Source organism: Leopardus geoffroyi, chromosome C2, assembly GCF_018350155.1.
Source record: "Leopardus geoffroyi isolate Oge1 chromosome C2, O.geoffroyi_Oge1_pat1.0, whole genome shotgun sequence".
In the NCBI taxonomy this organism is placed as follows: domain Eukaryota; kingdom Metazoa; phylum Chordata; class Mammalia; order Carnivora; family Felidae; genus Leopardus; species Leopardus geoffroyi.
In genome coordinates, this window is record NC_059333.1 from 8588848 (window position 1) to 8594973 (window position 6126).

Genomic DNA, 6126 nt, shown 5'->3' on the forward strand with positions numbered 1-6126 from the left:
ACAGAGAGCCCAATGCGGGGCTTGAACTCGCAAACTATGAGATCATGACCTGAACCAAAGTTGGATGCTTAACTGACTGAGCCACCCAGGTGCCCCAACAAATTATTTTTAAATGAACAAATTCTACTACTTTCTAAAACACGTATCTTCCCAAGTAGAGTGGAACTGTGTTCTTTGCTTTGTATTCCCCAAACCCAGAAGAATCTCTTAGTATTAGCATGGATATAAGTTTGACTGTGCTTTAGAAGCCCCACGTAAGAGTGACTTACACAAGATAGAAGTCAGTTTCTCACATAAGAGTGTGGACAGAGGTGATCCGGAGCTGGAAGGGAGCCCAGCTTAATTAGCTTGTGCAGGTTCATGCTCCCTGCCTGGGTGGTTGAGAGCCCAATTTTGATTTTGAATCAGGTCATGATCTCATGGTTCATGAGTTTTAGCCCAGCGTTGGGATCCGTGCTCACAGTGCAGAGCCTGCTTGGGATTTTCTCTCTAGTTTGCTCTCTGTGCCCCTCCCTGCTCATGCGCGTGTTCTCTCTCTCAAAATAAATTAAAAAAAAAAAAAAAAACACACAAAAGACACTAAAAACGAAAGTGTACCTAAATAATAGGGGTGTAGAGAAAAAACCCACAAACTAGCAGCATATACTTTAGGAAGTGAAATATACATTGTGGTGTCAATATAAACTCCAAATCTAGTTCAAAATAAAGGTCTAAAACATAGGAAGCCTTAAGCAGTATTTCGTATGCCAGAAACAATTAGAAAAAATATACACATATGGCAGAAGTAACTTCTACGACGATCACTCATTTATTTCAAGCAGCACTTGAAGTTCAGCTGGAATTTATCTTTTTAGATCTTTCTTGAAACCCCCTATCTCCAGTCCCACTGACACTACTGGTCCCAGACATCATTTCACACCTTCCCCATGTCAGTCTCTCCTCCCTCTGATCTAGACTGTTCGCTGTCTTGAGCGATTTTTCCTGATGCTATGTACTGGTTCAAAACATCGGATGATTCTCTGATTAATTCCTAACCTCTTGGCTGAGTATCCTGGATCTCCATAGTTACCTGATATTCAATACAAGTTGACCTTTGAATAGCTTGGGGGGTTAGAAGTGTACCTCCCTTTCAGTCAAAAATCTGCATATAACTTAAAAAATTTTTATTTAAATATTTATTTTTGAGAGAGAGAGAGAAAGCGGGGGAGGGACAGAAAGAGAAGGAGACACAGAATCTGAAGCAGGCTCCAGGCCCCGAGCTGTCAGCACAGAGCCCGACGCAGGGCTCGAACTCATGAACTGTGAGATCATGACCTGAGCCAAAGTCAGAGGCTTAATCGACTAAGCCACCCAGGTGCCCCAGCATATAACTTTTTTTTAAGTTTATTTATTTATTTATTTTGAGAGAGAAAGAGCAAATGTATGCATGAGCAGGGAAGGGGCAGAAAGAGAAAGAGGGAGAGAGAGAATCTCAAACAGTCTCCACACTTAGCATAGAGCCTTATGCAGGGCTCGATCTCATCAACTGTGAGATCATGACCTGAGCTGAAATCAAGAGTCAGACGCTTTACCAACTGAACCACCGAGGTGCCCCAAGCACATAACTTTTGATTTCCCCAGAACTTAACTACTAATAGCCTACTGTTGACCAGAACCCTTGCTGATAACGTAAGCAGTCAATTAACACCTATTTTGTGTGTTATACGTATTATGTACTGTATTCTTACAGTAAAGTAACCTAGAGAAAGGAACATGTTATTAAGAAAATCATAAAAGAAAATCCATTTCAGCGCTATACTGTATTTATGGAGAAAAACCTGCAAAAATCTGCACCTAAGTGGACCCCTGCTCAGTTCAAACCCATGTTTATCAAAGGTCAACTGTGTATCCAATTTACTCCTCACTCTAGAAAACCAGTGGTCTTGACATACTCCTTATTCATTTTTCATTACGTTTTATTAGTAGATTGTGACATGGCTCAGAAATAACCCAATATAAAAAGTGACAGAGTGAAAAGTCCCCTTCCTCTTCCTGTGGCTTTCCACTGCATTCCCCTGTGGCCAACTTTTCAAAGTGTCTTGTGCAGGCTTCAGGGTTCTTTATGCAAATACAAACATACACTTACATTTTCTTATCAGCCTCTCTGCCTTTGGCACAGAAGGTAGATTACTATATTCCAGGTATTTCTATTTAAAAAAATTTTTTTAATGTTTTCATTTATTTTTGAGAGAGAGAGAGAGAGAGAGAGAGAGAGCATAAGTGGGGGATGGGCAGAGAGAGAGAGAGAGAGAGAGAGAGAGGGAGGGAGACACAGAATCTGAAGCAGGCTTCAGGCTCTGAGCCGTCATCAGAGAGCCCGACTTGGGGCTCGAACTCATGAACCGTGAGATCATGACCTGAGCCCAAGTCAGATGCTTAACAGACGGAACCATTCAGGAGCCCCTAGATATTTCTATTTCTATATCAATGCACAGAGAGATTCTTCCTCTTTTTTTTTTTTTTTAAGAGTTGTGCAGTGTGCCAGTGTGTGGAGTACCAGCATTTACTTAACTGTCCCTGCCTGATGGACACTTAGGTGGTTTCCAACCTTCTGTGACTACACACAATGCCTCAGCCAATAACCTTATGCAGGCAGAGAGCATTTTGCACATATGTGACTCTATCTGCAGGCTATATTCTTGGAAGAGGTGCCTGAGTTTGTCATCACTATACGTTGTCCTCTTTCCTTTGGAACCACCTATGGGCCTAGGCTTCAATGCCAGGAGCCTGTCACACTCCCTTGTTCCTTGGAGAGATTTATTCGACAGCGCAGTTGGAGGAAGTAGCATATTGTACGTATGACTCATGGAACACGTTGAACACAACGTTACCTTTCACCATCTCTTTAAATGCATCCAGGGAAATAGTCTCATGGCCCGGGATGAAAACTCTAAGGGCTCTAGGAGTTTCCCAGGGCTTCTGTAACAAAGTACCGCAAACTGGATGGCTTAGAACAACAATTTTATGGTCTCACAGGTCTGGAGGCTAGAATTGGACTAGTAATTCTTAGCAGGGCCGTGCTCCGTATGCAACCTGCGGGGGGGTGGGGGGGGTCCTTCCCACCTCTTCCCCACTTTGGTGGGTTGCTGTGTCCCTTCAGTCTCTGCCTTGGTCGTCACTGCTGCATCCTTCCTGTTAGGATGACCTCGTCTTAACTCATTCCATGTACAATGACCCCATTTCCAAATAAGGTCCCATTCTAAAGCACTGGAGGTTAGGACTTCAAAATATCTTCTTCGGTGGGGGTGGGGGGTGGGTTGGGGGACACGATTCAACCCCTAACGTAGGCCCCACCCTTTTCTGCTCATTTTAGGCAGGAGATAATGTGAGGGTTACTTTCGGTCACAAGCTCATTCTCAGTTCAGAAACTATTTCTAGTCCTAGCAATTAATCAGTGCTTCAAGCCCCATTCCAAGGCCAGCTGTGGGTCAGGAGCTGGCAGGTGCCTGCCTGCAGGAAGGGGTGCGGTTGGAGCTTGCTGCTCTCTGTTGACTTCCTTGGTGCCCTGCCCATTCGCTCCCCACCCCCACGGGGTTCAGCCTCCAACCAGGGTGGGAGAGGTGAGGGGACGGGACAGGTCTGATCCTTCCGACGACGGGAGGTTCCATGCTCTCTGGGGCTGTTGTTCAGGTCTTTTTCCTCTCGTGGGTATTTTTGGAATTTCTTTGGAGATTTCCAACTTGGAGAATTCTTGGCTGCCAATCTCCCGATTCTGGCAAATGCAAAGTGATTTGGGGAATTAACTTGCAACTTCTTCAGCCCTAGGAATCCAGCATTCCTCCCTCTGCCCCCAGGCAGCCCTTTTGGGCAGGGCCCTCAGTGATTCAATGCCAGCCTCCTACTCTCCCCCAAGGCCCACAAGTGATTCAAGGACCTCTAGAAGGACTGCAGACAGCTGCATACTTTGAGCCTTGCCACCAAAGCAGTTGGTCAGTCCAACTGGACTTCCTAGAGGATATCAGACGCATGTCCACAGGGTCCTCCAAATGCAGGGACACAGACTAAGACACTCTCTGGGCTACTCCTGGTAGGAGGGGCTGGAAGAAACCTCTCAGCAAGCCCAGGACTGTCCCCAAATAAATCTCACCCCACTCCTCTCCTCACTCTGACCCCTTGTATTTCCTTGTTCAGGTTGATGCACTGAGGGACTAGGTCAGCATCACTTCCTTTGCAGCTCTGACAGGTGGGGCTCTTCCTCATCCTCCCTTTGTAACTGATATACAGGTATCATTATGGCATCTCACAGAAGGTTCTATTCTAGTATCTTCCTACCTGCCAGCATACTGACTTTAAATACAAGAAAGTGGTGGTTTATGGGGCACCTGGGTGGCTCAGTTGGTTGGGCATCCAACTTTGGCTCAGGTCATGATCTCATGGTTTGTGGGTTTGATCCCGGAGTCGGGCTCCGTGCTGACAGCTCGGAGCCTGGATGGAGCCTGTTTCAGATTCTGTGTCTCCTCTCTCTGCTCCTCCCGCACTCGGTCTCTCAAAAATAAATAAACATTAAAATTTTTTTTTTTAAAAAAGTGGTGATTTACATATTGTCCTTGCCTTTTAAAGAAGGTGGGTCCAGAAAACTGAAGGGCCTTTCCAAATTTTTTTAAAAAAATAAACTTTATTTTTAGAATAATTTTAGATTTACAGAAATTTCGCAAGATACTGGAGTTCCTATAAACCATTTTACCGTTATTAACATATTACATTATTACAGTATATTTGTTACCGTTAATAAACCAATATAGATTGTTTGTAGTTTGTACTTTATTCAGATTTTCTGTTTTTCCATAATATTCTTTTTGTGTACCAGGATCCCATCCAGGCACACACATTATATTTAACTATCAATTTAGGCTCCTTTTGGCTGTGAAAACCTCTCAGATGGTCCTTGTCTTGAGTGACCTCGACAATTTTAAGGTCAGGTCAAGTATTTTGTAGAAATTTCCTCTGTTGGGATTTATTTGATGCTTTTCTCATGATTATTACATCAGGTTATGGATTTGCGGGAGTGTGGTATAAATAATATATTGAGTCTCTGTCCCCAGTTCCTGGCACAAAGTTCCTAAACCCTTGGAAGTTCCTGGCAAGGACAACCACAACTGAGTTTTTGTGAATGAGGTGATAATTGTGGGTTCCCAGGTGGCTCAGGATGGGGGCTGGTAGCTGGGAACCAACCGAGTAAGAGGGTTTTCACCTACCTCACCTTCCACCTATCTAAATGAAATCCTAGGAACCCATAAACGGAAGGGTTCGGGTTGGGGCCAAGTGGGGCCCCGGCAAAAGGCACGGGAGCTCTGGACCCCCCTTCTGAGCTTCTCCTCCATCGCGCTGTTGCTGAGTTGCCTCCTTCACGGTACACGGGGAGCAGGAAGTGAAGCCCTTCACTGAGGTCTGAGTGTTCAAACTGGAGGGGTAGGTGCGGGAACCCAGGAATTTGTAGTCGGCGGGACAGAAATGTGGCTGGCGTCTGAAGTGGGGGCAGAGAATCGGAGACCTGGTTGTTGGTGTTGGAAAGGACAAGACACCACGTGTTTTGTACCAGGAGAGAGAACCCCCTTAGGGAGAACAACCAGAGAAGGCCAGCGGAGAGCCTCTGTTTTTGCTGAGCATCCCGAGGGAGGACCTATAAGGCAGTTGTAAGGGGATGAGAGACTGGAGGGCTGCATGGAGGATTTAAAAAAAAAAAGTCTACAAGGGACAAGGCGGGGACAGAAGGCTGGTACAAGAGAAGCACCCAATGGCTGTTTCCCCAAAAGCGTGGTCCCGCGTCTAACGCTAGAGGAGTGCCGGGCGCCGCGACAGCCCCGGCGTTTTCACGCCCTCCCGCGACCCCAGGCGACCCCGGCAGAGGAGCAGGCTCGCCTCCATTCCGACCGCCGAGGGGGCGCGGCAGGATCGGGCCAAGTCGCGGTCCCGGCCGCGGGGCAGCTCGGAAGACCCTCTCCGGCCCGCGAGAGAGGGCGGCGCTTCCGGAAGGGCGAGGAAACCTCTGGGATCCGCAGCGCCGCCGCAGTCTCGCTCCTCCCTGCGGGTGCCCCGGCCAGCTCGACTCGCCCGCCAGTGCGCACGCGCGGCGCCGCCGCCCGGAGG